Consider the following 14,530-nt stretch of genomic DNA (forward strand, 5'->3'; position numbering starts at 1 on the left):
TATTTTTGGGACATTTCGAGCTCTGTGACAAATTTTCTGGGCCACCAAAATATTTATGGACTTTAGTGGGTCTAGGATGCATGTAAACCTCTTTTTTGTGCCTCCAAAGATTTCTAGATTTCTGGAGTCCTAAGATGTGTTTTAAGGCCCTTTTTGGTCTGCGAACATTTTCTGGACCTTCAGTGGTGTAATGCATTTTTCCGGCCATAAATATTTTAGAGAATTTCAGGGGTCTAGGATGCGGATTAAGGCCCTTTACAGGCTGCTGATATTATTGAGACATTTCGAGGTCTGTGACATATTTTTTGGGCCACCAACTTTTTATGGACGTTAAGGGGCCTAGGATGCGGGTAAACCCCTTTTTTGGTGCTCCAAAGATTTCTAGATTTCTGGAGTCCTAAGATGTGTTTTAAGGCCCTTTTTGGCCTGCCCACATTCTCTGGACCTTCAGGGGTGCAGGATGCATTTTTCGGGCCAAAACTTTTCTTGGGAATTTCAGGGGTCTAGGATGCGGATTAAGGCTGTTTACAGGCTGCTGATTTGTTTGGGACATTTGGAGCTCTCTGACACATTTTTTGGAGCCACCAAATTTTTTTGGACTTTAAGGGTTCTAGGATTTATGTAAACGCCTTATTTGGGCCTCCAAAGTTTTCTACATTTTTGGAGTCCTGAAATGTGTTTTACGGCCCTTTTTGGCCTGGCAACATTTTCTGGACCTTCAGGGTTGCTGGATACATTTTTCCGGCCAAAAATATTTTTGGGAATTTCATGGGTCTAGGCTGCGGATTAAGGGCTTTACAGTCTGCCGATATTATTGGTACATTTGGAGCCCTGTGACAATTTATTTGGGCCACCAACATTTTATGGACTTGAGGGGGTCTAGGATGCCTGTAAACCCCTTTTTTGGGCCTCCAGAGGTTTCTACATTTTTGCAGGCCTAACATGATTTTTAAGGCCTTTTTTTGGGCTGCCAACATTTTCTGAACTTTCAGGGGTGTAGGAAGCATTTTTCTTGCCAAAAATATTCTGGGCAGTTTCAGTGGTCTAGGATGCGGGTCAGTGCCATTTTCAGGCTGAAAATGTTTTTGGGACATTCAGAGCTCTCTGAACCCGTTTTTAGGCCATCATTATTTTCTGGACTTTAGGGGGTCTAGGATGCCTGTAAACCCCTTTTTTGAGCCTCCAAAGTTTTCAACATTTTTGCAGGCCTAAGATGCATTTTAAGGCCTTTTTTGGGCTGCTAACATATTCTTAACATTCAGGGGTTTAGGATGCACTTTTCGTGATAAAATTGTTTTTGGAATTTCAGTGGTCTAGGATGCGGGTTAATGCCCCTTTCAGGCTGCAAATGTTTTTGGGACATTCAGAGCTCTCTGATGCAGTTTTTGGGCCAATGTCATTTTCTGGACTTTAGGGGGTCTAGGATGCCTGTGAACACCGTTTTTGGGCCTTCAAAGTTTTCGACTTTTTTGCAGGCGTAAGGCATTTTAAGGCCTTTTTTGGGCTAACTATTCTGAAAGTTCACGGATGTAAGATGCATTTTCTGTGGAAAAAATATTTTTGGGAATTTCAGTGGTCTAGGATGCGGGTTAATGCCCCTTTCAGGCTGCAAATGTTTTTGGGACATTCAGAGCTATTTCACCATGTTTCTGGGCCACCAACTTTTTCTGGACTTTAGGGGGTCTAGGATGCCTGAGAACCCCTTTTTTGGGCCTCCAAAGTTTTTAACATTTTTGCAGGCCTAAGATGCATTTTAAGGCGTTTTTTGGGCTGCTAACATATTCTTAACTTTCAGGGGTGTAGGATGCATTTTTCGTGCCAAAATTCTTTTTGGGAATTTCAGTGTTCTAGGATGCGGTTTAATGCCCCTTTCAGGCTGGAAATGTTTTTGGGACTTTCAGAGCTCTCTGATGCAGTTTTTCAGCCACCAACATTTTCTGGACTTTAGGGGGTCTAGGATGCCTGTAACCCCTTTTTTGGGAATCCAAAGTTTTCCACATTTTTGCAGGCCTAAGATGCATTTTTAAGGCCCTTTTTGGGCTGCTAACATATTCTTAACTTTCAGGGGTGTAAGATCTACTTTTTGGGATAAAATTGTTTTTGGGAATTTCAGTGGTCTAGGATGCGGGTTAATGCCCCTTTCAGGCTGCAAATGTTTTTGGGACATTCAGAGCTATTTCACCATGTTTCTGGGCCACCAACTTTTTCTGGACTTTAAGGGGTCTAGGATGCCTGTAAACCCCTTTTTTGGGCCTCCAAAGCTTTCTACCTTTCTTCAGGCCTAAGATGCAGTTAAGACCTTTTTTGAGCTGCTAACATATTCTGAACTTTCAGGGGTGTAGGATGTATTTTTTGTGCCAAAATTATTTTTGGGAATATCAGTGGTTTAGGATGCGGGTTAATGCCCCTTTGAGGCTGCAAATACTTTTTGGGACATTCAGAGCTCTCTGACATAGTTTTTGGGCCACCAACATTTTCTGGACTTTAGGGGGTCTAGAATGCCTGTAAACCCCTTTTTTGGGCCTCCAAAGTTTTCTACATTTTTGCAGGCCAAAGATGCATTTTAAGGCCTTTTTTGGGCTGCTAACATATTCTGAACATTCAGGGATGTAGGATACATTTTTCGTGGCAAAATTATTTTTTGAATTTCAGTGGTCTAGGATGCGGGTTAATGCCCTTTTCAGGCTGGAAATGTTTTTAGGACATTCAGAGCTCTCCGGCCCCGTTTTTAGGCCACCGTCATTTTCTGGACTTTAGGGGGTTTAAGATGCCTGTAAACCCCTTTTTTGAGCCTCCAAAGTTTTCAACATTTTTGCAGGCCTAAGATGCATTTTAAGGCCTTTTTTGGGCTGCTAACATATCCTTAACTTTCAGGGGTGTAGAATGCACTTTCCTGATAAAATTGTTTTTGGGAATTCCAGTGGTCTAGGATGCAGGTTAATGCCCCTTTGAGGCTGCATGTGGGTTTGGGACATTCAGAACTCTCTGACCCCTTTTTTAGGCCACCAACTTTTTCTGGACTTTAAGGGATCTATGATGCCTGTAAACCCCTTTTTTGGGCCTCCAAAGTTTTCAACATTTTTTGCAGGCCTAAGATGCATTTTAAGGCCTTTTTTCGGCTGCTAACATATTCTTAACTTTCAGGGGTGTAGTATCTACTTTTCGTGACAAAATTATTTTTGGGAATTCCAGTGGTCTAGGATGCAGGTTAATGCCCCTTTGAGGCTGCAAGTGGTTTTGGGACATTCAGACCTCTCTGACCCCGTTTTTAGGCCACCAACATTTTCTGGACTTTAGGGGGTCTACGATGCCTGTAACCCCTTTTTTGGGCCTCCAAAGTTTTCCACATTTTTGCAGGGCTAAGATGCATTTTTAAGGCCCTTTTTGGGCTGCTAACATATTCTGAACTTTCAGGGCTGTAGGATGCATTTTTTCATGCCAAAATTATTTCTTTTGAATTTCAGTGGTCTAGGATGCGGGTTAATGCCCCTTTCAGGCTGCAAATGTTTTTGCGACATTTAAAGCTATTTCACCATGTTTCTGGGCCACCAACTTTTTCTGGACTTTAAAAGGGTCTAGGATGCCTGTAAACCCCTTTTTTGTGCCTCGAAAGTTTTCAACATTTTTGCAGGCCTAAGATGCATTTAAGGCCTTTTGTGGGCTGCTAACATATTCTTAACTCTCAGGGGTGTAGGATGCATTTTTCGTGCCAAAATTATTTTTGGGAACTATAGTGGTCTAGGGTGCGGGTTAATGCCCCTTTCAGGCTGCAAATGTTTTTGGGACTTTCAGGGCTCTCTGACACAGTTCTTGGGCCACCAACATTTTCTGGACTTTAGGGGGTATAGGATGCCTGTAAACCCCTTTTTTGGGCCTCCAAAGTTTTGAAAATGAATGCAGGCCTAAGATGCATTTTAAGGCCTTTTTTGGGCTGCTAACATATTCTTAACTCTCAGGGGTGTAGGATGCATTTTTCGTGCCAAAATTATTTTTGCGAATTTCAGTGGTCTAGGAAGGGGTTTAATGCCCCTTTCAGTCTGCACATGTTTTTGGGACATTCAGAGCTCTCTGACCCCGTTTTTAGGCCACCGTCATTTTCTGGACTTTAGGGGGTCTAGGATGCCTGTAAACCCCTTTTTTGGGCCTCTAAAGTTTTCAACATTTTAGCAGGCCTAAGATGCATTTTAAGGCCTTTTTTGGGCTGCTAACATATTCTGAACTTTCAGGGCTGCAGGATGCATTTTTCGTGCCAAAATTATTTTTTTGAATTTCAGTGTTCTAAGATGCGGGTTAATGCCCCTTTCAGGCTGCAAATGTTTTTGGGACATTCAGAGCTCTCTGATGCAGTTTTTGGGCCACCGTCATTTTCTGGACTTTAGGGGGTCTAGGATGCCTGTGAACACCTTTTTTGGGCCTCCAAAGTTTTCTACTTTTTTGCAGGCCTAAAGCATTTTAAGGCCTTTTTTGGGCTAACATATTCTGAAAGTTCACGGATGTAAGATGCATTTTCCGTGGAAAAAATATTTATTGGAATTTCAGTGGTCTAGGATGCGGGTTAATGCCCCTTTCAGGCTGCAAATGTTTTTGTGACATTCAGAGCTCTCTGATGCAGTTTTGGGGCCACCAACATTTTCTGGACTTTAGGGGGTCTAGGATTCCTGTAAACTCTTTTTTTGGGCCTCCAAAGTTTTCTACATTTTTGCAGAACTAAGATGCGGTTAAGGCCTTTTTTGGACTGCTAACATATTCTGAACTTTCAGGGCTGTAGGATGCATTTTTCGTGCCAAAATTATTTTTTGAATTTCAGTTTGTGCCAAAATTATTTTTGGGAATTTCAGTGGTCTAGGATGCGGGTTAATGCCCCTTTGAGGCTGCACGTGGTTTTGGGACATTCAGAGCTCTCTGACCCCGTTCTTAGGCCACCATCATTTTCTGGACTTTAGGGGGTCTAGGATGCCTGTAAACCCCTACTTTGGGCCCCAAAGTTTTCAACATGTTTGCAGGCCTAAGATGCGTTTTAAGGCCTTTTCTGGGCTGCGAACATATTCTTAACATTCAGGGGTGTAGGATGCATTTTTCGTGCCAAAATTATTTTTCCTAATTTCAGTGGTCTAGGATGCGGTTTAATGCCCCTTTCAGGCTGCAAATGTTTTTGGGACTTTCAGAGCTCTCTGATGCAGTTTTTGAGCCACCAACATTTTCTGGACTTTAGGGGATCTAGGATGCCTGTAAACCCCTTTTTTGGGCCTCCAAAGATTTCTAGATTTCTGGAGTCCTAAGATGTGTTTTAAGGCCCTTTTTGGTCTGCGAACATTTTCTGGACCTTCAGTGGTGTAATGCATTTTTCCGGCCATAAATATTTTAGAGAATTTCAGGGGTCTAGGATGCGGATTAAGGCCCTTTACAGGCTGCTGATATTATTGAGACATTTCGAGGTCTGTGACATATTTTTTGGGCCACCAACTTTTTATGGACGTTAAGGGGCCTAGGATGCGGGTAAACCCCTTTTTTGGTGCTCCAAAGATTTCTAGATTTCTGGAGTCCTAAGATGTGTTTTAAGGCCCTTTTTGGCCTGCCCACATTCTCTGGACCTTCAGGGGTGCAGGATGCATTTTTCGGGCCAAAACTTTTCTTGGGAATTTCAGGGGTCTAGGATGCGGATTAAGGCTGTTTACAGGCTGCTGATTTGTTTGGGACATTTGGAGCTCTCTGACACATTTTTTGGAGCCACCAAATTTTTTTGGACTTTAAGGGTTCTAGGATTTATGTAAACGCCTTATTTGGGCCTCCAAAGTTTTCTACATTTTTGGAGTCCTGAAATGTGTTTTACGGCCCTTTTTGGCCTGCCAACATTTTCTGGACCTTCAGGGGTGCTGGATACATTTTTCCGGCCAAAAATATTTTTGGGAATTTCATGGGTCTAGGCTGCGGATTAAGGGCTTTACAGTCTGCCGATATTATTGGTACATTTGGAGCCCTGTGACAATTTATTTGGGCCACCAACATTTTATGGACTTGAGGGGGTCTAGGATGCCTGTAAACCCCTTTTTTGGGCCTCCAGAGGTTTCTACATTTTTGCAGGCCTAACATGATTTTTAAGGCCTTTTTTTGGGCTGCCAACATTTTCTGAACTTTCAGGGGTGTAGGAAGCATTTTTCTTGCCAAAAATATTCTGGGCAGTTTCAGTGGTCTAGGATGCGGGTCAGTGCCATTTTCAGGCTGCAAATGTTTTTGGGACATTCAGAGCTCTCTGAACCCGTTTTTAGGCCATCATTATTTTCTGGACTTTAGGGGGTCTAGGATGCCTGTAAACCCCTTTTTTGAGCCTCCAAAGTTTTCAACATTTTTGCAGGCCTAAGATGCATTTTAAGGCCTTTTTTGGGCTGCTAACATATTCTTAACATTCAGGGGTTTAGGATGCACTTTTCGTGATAAAATTGTTTTTGGAATTTCAGTGGTCTAGGATGCGGGTTAATGCCCCTTTCAGGCTGCAAATGTTTTTGGGACATTCAGAGCTCTCTGATGCAGTTTTTGGGCCAATGTCATTTTCTGGACTTTAGGGGGTCTAGGAAGCCTGTGAACACCGTTTTTGGGCCTTCAAAGTTTTCGACTTTTTTGCAGGCGTAAGGCATTTTAAGGCCTTTTTTGGGCTAACTATTCTGAAAGTTCACGGATGTAAGATGCATTTTCTGTGGAAAAAATATTTTTGGGAATTTCAGTGGTCTAGGATGCGGGTTAATGCCCCTTTCAGGCTGCAAATGTTTTTGGGACATTCAGAGCTATTTCACCATGTTTCTGGGCCACCAACTTTTTCTGGACTTTAGGGGGTCTAGGATGCCTGAGAACCCCTTTTTTGGGCCTCCAAAGTTTTCAACATTTTTGCAGGCCTAAGATGCATTTTAAGGCGTTCTTTGGGCTGCTAACATATTCTTAACTTTCAGGGGTGTAGGATGCATTTTTCGTGCCAAAATTCTTTTTGGGAATTTCAGTGTTCTAGGATGCGGTTTAATGCCCCTTTCAGGCTGGAAATGTTTTTGGGACTTTCAGAGCTCTCTGATGCAGTTTTTCAGCCACCAACATTTTCTGGACTTTAGGGGGTCTAGGATGCCTGTAACCCCTTTTTTGGGAATCCAAAGTTTTCCACATTTTTGCAGGCCTAAGATGCATTTTTAAGGCCCTTTTTGGGCTGCTAACATATTCTTAACTTTCAGGGGTGTAAGATCTACTTTTTGGGATAAAATTGTTTTTGGGAATTTCAGTGGTCTAGGATGCGGGTTAATGCCCCTTTCAGGCTGCAAATGTTTTTGGGACATTCAGAGCTATTTCACCATGTTTCTGGGCCACCAACTTTTTCTGGACTTTAAGGGGTCTAGGATGCCTGTAAACCCCTTTTTTGGGCCTCCAAAGCTTTCTACCTTTCTTCAGGCCTAAGATGCAGTTAAGACCTTTTTTGAGCTGCTAACATATTCTGAACTTTCAGGGGTGTAGGATGTATTTTTTGTGCCAAAATTATTTTTGGGAATATCAGTGGTTTAGGATGCGGGTTAATGCCCCTTTGAGGCTGCAAATACTTTTTGGGACATTCAGAGCTCTCTGACATAGTTTTTGGGCCACCAACATTTTCTGGACTTTAGGGGGTCTAGAATGCCTGTAAACCCCTTTTTTGGGCCTCCAAAGTTTTCTACATTTTTGCAGGCCAAAGATGCATTTTAAGGCCTTTTTTGGGCTGCTAACATATTCTGAACATTCAGGGATGTAGGATACATTTTTCGTGGCAAAATTATTTTTTGAATTTCAGTGGTCTAGGATGCGGGTTAATGCCCTTTTCAGGCTGGAAATGTTTTTAGGACATTCAGAGCTCTCCGGCCCCGTTTTTAGGCCACCGTCATTTTCTGGACTTTAGGGGGTTTAAGATGCCTGTAAACCCCTTTTTTGAGCCTCCAAAGTTTTCAACATTTTTGCAGGCCTAAGATGCATTTTAAGGCCTTTTTTGGGCTGCTAACATATCCTTAACTTTCAGGGGTGTAGAATGCACTTTCCTGATAAAATTGTTTTTGGGAATTCCAGTGGTCTAGGATGCAGGTTAATGCCCCTTTGAGGCTGCATGTGGTTTTGGGACATTCAGAACTCTCTGACCCCTTTTTTAGGCCACCAACTTTTTCTGGACTTTAAGGGATCTATGATGCCTGTAAACCCCTTTTTTGGGCCTCCAAAGTTTTCAACATTTTTTGCAGGCCTAAGATGCATTTTAAGGCCTTTTTTCGGCTGCTAACATATTCTTAACTTTCAGGGGTGTAGTATCTACTTTTCGTGACAAAATTATTTTTGGGAATTCCAGTGGTCTAGGATGCAGGTTAATGCCCCTTTGAGGCTGCAAGTGGTTTTGGGACATTCAGACCTCTCTGACCCCGTTTTTAGGCCACCAACATTTTCTGGACTTTAGGGGGTCTACGATGCCTGTAACCCCTTTTTTGGGCCTCCAAAGTTTTCCACATTTTTGCAGGGCTAAAATGCATTTTTAAGGCCCTTTTTGGGCTGCTAACATATTCTGAACTTTCAGGGCTGTAGGATGCATTTTTTCATGCCAAAATTATTTCTTTTGAATTTCAGTGGTCTAGGATGCGGGTTAATGCCCCTTTCAGGCTGCAAATGTTTTTGCGACATTTAAAGCTATTTCACCATGTTTCTGGGCCACCAACTTTTTCTGGACTTTAAAAGGGTCTAGGATGCCTGTAAACCCCTTTTTTGTGCCTCGAAAGTTTTCAACATTTTTGCAGGCCTAAGATGCATTTAAGGCCTTTTGTGGGCTGCTAACATATTCTTAACTCTCAGGGGTGTAGGATGCATTTTTCGTGCCAAAATTATTTTTGGGAACTATAGTGGTCTAGGGTGCGGGTTAATGCCCCTTTCAGGCTGCAAATGTTTTTGGGACTTTCAGGGCTCTCTGACACAGTTCTTGGGCCACCAACATTTTCTGGACTTTAGGGGGTATAGGATGCCTGTAAACCCCTTTTTTGGGCCTCCAAAGTTTTGAAAATGAATGCAGGCCTAAGATGCATTTTAAGGCCTTTTTTGGGCTGCTAACATATTCTTAACTCTCAGGGGTGTAGGATGCATTTTTCGTGCCAAAATTATTTTTGCGAATTTCAGTGGTCTAGGAAGGGGTTTAATGCCCCTTTCAGTCTGCACATGTTTTTGGGACATTCAGAGCTCTCTGACCCCGTTTTTAGGCCACCGTCATTTTCTGGACTTTAGGGGGTCTAGGATGCCTGTAAACCCCTTTTTTGGGCCTCTAAAGTTTTCAACATTTTAGCAGGCCTAAGATGCATTTTAAGGCCTTTTTTGGGCTGCTAACATATTCTGAACTTTCAGGGCTGCAGGATGCATTTTTCGTGCCAAAATTATTTTTTTGAATTTCAGTGTTCTAAGATGCGGGTTAATGCCCCTTTCAGGCTGCAAATGTTTTTGGGACATTCAGAGCTCTCTGATGCAGTTTTTGGGCCACCGTCATTTTCTGGACTTTAGGGGGTCTAGGATGCCTGTGAACACCTTTTTTGGGCCTCCAAAGTTTTCTACTTTTTTGCAGGCCTAAAGCATTTTAAGGCCTTTTTTGGGCTAACATATTCTGAAAGTTCACGGATGTAAGATGCATTTTCCGTGGAAAAAATATTTATTGGAATTTCAGTGGTCTAGGATGCGGGTTAATGCCCCTTTCAGGCTGCAAATGTTTTTGTGACATTCAGAGCTCTCTGATGCAGTTTTGGGGCCACCAACATTTTCTGGACTTTAGGGGGTCTAGGATTCCTGTAAACTCTTTTTTTGGGCCTCCAAAGTTTTCTACATTTTTGCAGAACTAAGATGCGGTTAAGGCCTTTTTTGGACTGCTAACATATTCTGAACTTTCAGGGCTGTAGGATGCATTTTTCGTGCCAAAATTATTTTTTGAATTTCAGTTTGTGCCAAAATTATTTTTGGGAATTTCAGTGGTCTAGGATGCGGGTTAATGCCCCTTTGAGGCTGCACGTGGTTTTGGGACATTCAGAGCTCTCTGACCCCGTTCTTAGGCCACCATCATTTTCTGGACTTTAGGGGGTCTAGGATGCCTGTAAACCCCTACTTTGGGCCCCAAAGTTTTCAACATGTTTGCAGGCCTAAGATGCGTTTTAAGGCCTTTTCTGGGCTGCGAACATATTCTTAACATTCAGGGGTGTAGGATGCATTTTTCGTGCCAAAATTATTTTTCCTAATTTCAGTGGTCTAGGATGCGGTTTAATGCCCCTTTCAGGCTGCAAATGTTTTTGGGACTTTCAGAGCTCTCTGATGCAGTTTTTGAGCCACCAACATTTTCTGGACTTTAGGGGATCTAGGATGCCTGTAAACCCCTTTTTTGGGCCTCCAAAGTTTTCAACATTTTTGCAGGCCTAAGATGCATTTTAAGGCCTTTTTTGGGCTGCTAACATATTCTTAACTTTCAGGGGTGTAGGAATCACTTTTAGTGCCAAAATTATTTTTGGGAATTTCAGTGGTCTAGGATGCGGGTTAATGCCCCTTTCAAGCTGCAAATGTTTATGGGACATTCAGAGCTCTCTGAAGCAGTTTTTGGGACACCAATATTTTTGGGACTTTAGGGGGTCTATGATGCCTGAAAACACCTTTTTTGGGCCTCCAAAGATTTCTATATTTTTGCAGGCCTAAGATGCATTTTAAGGCCTTTTTTTGGGCTGCTAACATATTCTTAACTTTCAGGGGTGTAGGATGCACTTTTAGTGCCAAAATTATTTTTGGGAATTTCAGTGGTCTAGGATGCGGGTTAATGCCCCTTTGAGGCTGCAAATGTTTTTGGGACATTCAGAGCTATTTGACCAGGTTTCTGGGCCACCAACTTTTTCTGGACTTTAGGGGGTCTAGGATGCCTGTAAACCCCTTTTTTGGGCATCCAAAGTTTTCAACATTTTTGCGGGCCTATGATGCATTTTAAGGCCTTTTTTTGGGCTGCTAACATACTCTTAACTTTCAGGGGTGCAGGATGCACTTTTCGTGCCAAAATTATTTTTGGGAATTTCAGTGGTCTAGGATGCAGGTTAATGCCCCTTTGAGGCTGCAAGTGGTTTTGGGACATTCAGACCTCTCTGACCCCGTTTTTAGGCCACCAACATTTTCTGGACTTTAGGGGGTCTACGATGCCTGTAACCCCTTTTTTGGGCCTCCAAAGTTTTCCACATTTTTGCAGGGCTAAGATGCATTTTTAAGGCCCTTTTTGGGCTGCTAACATATTCTGAACTTTCAGGGCTGTAGGATGCATTTTTTCATGCCAAAATTATTTCTTTTGAATTTCAGTGGTCTAGGATGCGGGTTAATGCCCCTTTCAGGCTGCAAATGTTTTTGCGACATTTAAAGCTATTTCACCATGTTTCTGGGCCACCAACATTTTCTGGACTTTAAAAGGGTCTAGGATGCCTGTAAACCCCTTTTTTGGGCCTCGAAAGTTTTCAACATTTTTGCAGGCCTAAGATGCATTTAAGGCCTTTTTTGGGCTGCTAACATATTCTTAACTCTCAGGGGTGTAGGATGCATTTTTCGTGCCAAAATTATTTTTGGGAACTATAGTGGTCTAGGGTGCGGGTTAATGCCCCTTTCAGGCTGCAAATGTTTTTGGGACTTTCAGGGCTCTCTGACACAGTTCTTGGGCCACCAACATTTTCTGGACTTTAGGGGGTATAGGATGCCTGTAAACCCCTTTTTTGGGCCTCCAAAGTTTTGAAAATGAATGCAGGCCTAAGATGCATTTTAAGGCCTTTTTTGGGCTGCTAACATATTCTTAACTCTCAGGGGTGTAGGATGCATTTTTCGTGCCAAAATTATTTTTGCGAATTTCAGTGGTCTAGGAAGGGGTTTAATGCCCCTTTCAGTCTGCACATGTTTTTGGGACATTCAGAGCTCTCTGACCCCGTTTTTAGGCCACCGTCATTTTCTGGACTTTAGGGGGTCTAGGATGCCTGTAAACCCCTTTTTTGGGCCTCTAAAGTTTTCAACATTTTAGCAGGCCTAAGATGCATTTTAAGGCCTTTTTTGGGCTGCTAACATATTCTGAACTTTCAGGGCTGCAGGATGCATTTTTCGTGCCAAAATTATTTTTTTGAATTTCAGTGTTCTAAGATGCGGGTTAATGCCCCTTTCAGGCTGCAAATGTTTTTGGGACATTCAGAGCTCTCTGGTGCAGTTTTTGGGCCACCGTCATTTTCTGGACTTTAGGGGGTCTAGGATGCCTGTGAACACCTTTTTTGGGCCTCCAAAGTTTTCTACTTTTTTGCAGGCCTAAAGCATTTTAAGGCCTTTTTTGGGCTAACATATTCTGAAAGTTCACGGATGTAAGATGCATTTTCCGTGGAAAAAATATTTATTGGAATTTCAGTGGTCTAGGATGCGGGTTAATGCCCCTTTCAGGCTGCAAATGTTTTTGTGACATTCAGAGCTCTCTGATGCAGTTTTGGGGCCACCAACATTTTCTGGACTTTAGGGGGTCTAGGATTCCTGTAAACTCTTTTTTTGGGCCTCCAAAGTTTTCTACATTTTTGCAGAACTAAGATGCGGTTAAGGCCTTTTTTGGACTGCTAACATATTCTGAACTTTCAGGGCTGTAGGATGCATTTTTCGTGCCAAAATTATTTTTTGAATTTCAGTTTGTGCCAAAATTATTTTTGGGAATTTCAGTGGTCTAGGATGCGGGTTAATGCCCCTTTGAGGCTGCACGTGGTTTTGGGACATTCAGAGCTCTCTGACCCCGTTCTTAGGCCACCATCATTTTCTGGACTTTAGGGGGTCTAGGATGCCTGTAAACCCCTACTTTGGGCCCCAAAGTTTTCAACATGTTTGCAGGCCTAAGATGCGTTTTAAGGCCTTTTCTGGGCTGCGAACACATTCTTAACATTCAGGGGTGTAGGATGCATTTTTCGTGCCAAAATTATTTTTCCTAATTTCAGTGGTCTAGGATGCAGTTTAATGCCCCTTTCAGGCTGCAAATGTTTTTGGGACTTTCAGAGCTCTCTGATGCAGTTTTTGAGCCACCAACATTTTCTGGACTTTAGGGGATCTAGGATGCCTGTAAACCCCTTTTTTGGGCCTCTAAAGTTTTCAACATTTTAGCAGGCCTAAGATGCATTTTAAGGCCTTTTTTGGGCTGCTAACATATTCTGAACTTTCAGGGCTGCAGGATGCATTTTTCGTGCCAAAATTATTTTTTTGAATTTCAGTGTTCTAAGATGCGGGTTAATGCCCCTTTCAGGCTGCAAATGTTTTTGGGACATTCAGAGCTCTCTGATGCAGTTTTTGGGCCACCGTCATTTTCTGGACTTTAGGGGGTCTAGGATGCCTGTGAACACCTTTTTTGGGCCTCCAAAGTTTTCTACTTTTTTGCAGGCCTAAAGCATTTTAAGGCCTTTTTTGGGCTAACATATTCTGAAAGTTCACGGATGTAAGATGCATTTTCCGTGGAAAAAATATTTATTGGAATTTCAGTGGTCTAGTATGCGGGTTAATGCCCCTTTCAGGCTGCAAATGTTTTTGTGACATTCAGAGCTCTCTGATGCAGTTTTGGGGCCACCAACATTTTCTGGACTTTAGGGGGTCTAGGATTCCTGTAAACTCTTTTTTTGGGCCTCCAAAGTTTTCTACATTTTTGCAGAACTAAGATGCGGTTAAGGCCTTTTTTGGACTGCTAACATATTCTGAACTTTCAGGGCTGTAGGATGCATTTTTCGTGCCAAAATTATTTTTTGAATTTCAGTTTGTGCCAAAATTATTTTTGGGAATTTCAGTGGTCTAGGATGCGGGTTAATGCCCCTTTGAGGCTGCACGTGGTTTTGGGACATTCAGAGCTCTCTGACCCCGTTCTTAGGCCACCATCATTTTCTGGACTTTAGGGGGTCTAGGATGCCTGTAAACCCCTACTTTGGGCCCCAAAGTTTTCAACATGTTTGCAGGCCTAAGATGCGTTTTAAGGCCTTTTCTGGGCTGCAAACATATTCTTAACATTCAGGGGTGTAGGATGCATTTTTCGTGCCAAAATTATTTTTCCTAATTTCAGTGGTCTAGGATGCGGTTTAATGCCCCTTTCAGGCTGCAAATGTTTTTGGGACTTTCAGAGCTCTCTGATGCAGTTTTTGAGCCACCAACATTTTCTGGACTTTAGGGGATCTAGGATGCCTGTAAACCCCTTTTTTGGGCCTCCAAAGTTTTCAACATTTTTGCAGGCCTAAGATGCATTTTAAGGCCTTTTTTGGGCTGCTAGCATATTCTTAACTTTCAGGGGTGTAGGAATCACTTTTAGTGCCAAAATTATTTTTGGGAATTTCAGTGGTCTAGGATGCGGGTTAATGCCCCTTTCAAGCTGCAAATGTTTATGGGACATTCAGAGCTCTCTAAAGCAGTTTTTGGGACACCAATATTTTTGGGACTTTAGGGGGTCTATGATGCCTGAAAACACCTTTTTTGGGCCTCCAAAGATTTCTCTATTTTTGCAGGCCTAAGATGC

The sequence above is a fragment of the Ambystoma mexicanum genome, chromosome 5q (assembly GCF_040938575.1).
Source record: "Ambystoma mexicanum isolate Mex_15411 chromosome 5q, UKY_AmexF1_1, whole genome shotgun sequence".
NCBI classification, from domain to species: Eukaryota; Metazoa; Chordata; class Amphibia; order Caudata; family Ambystomatidae; genus Ambystoma; species Ambystoma mexicanum.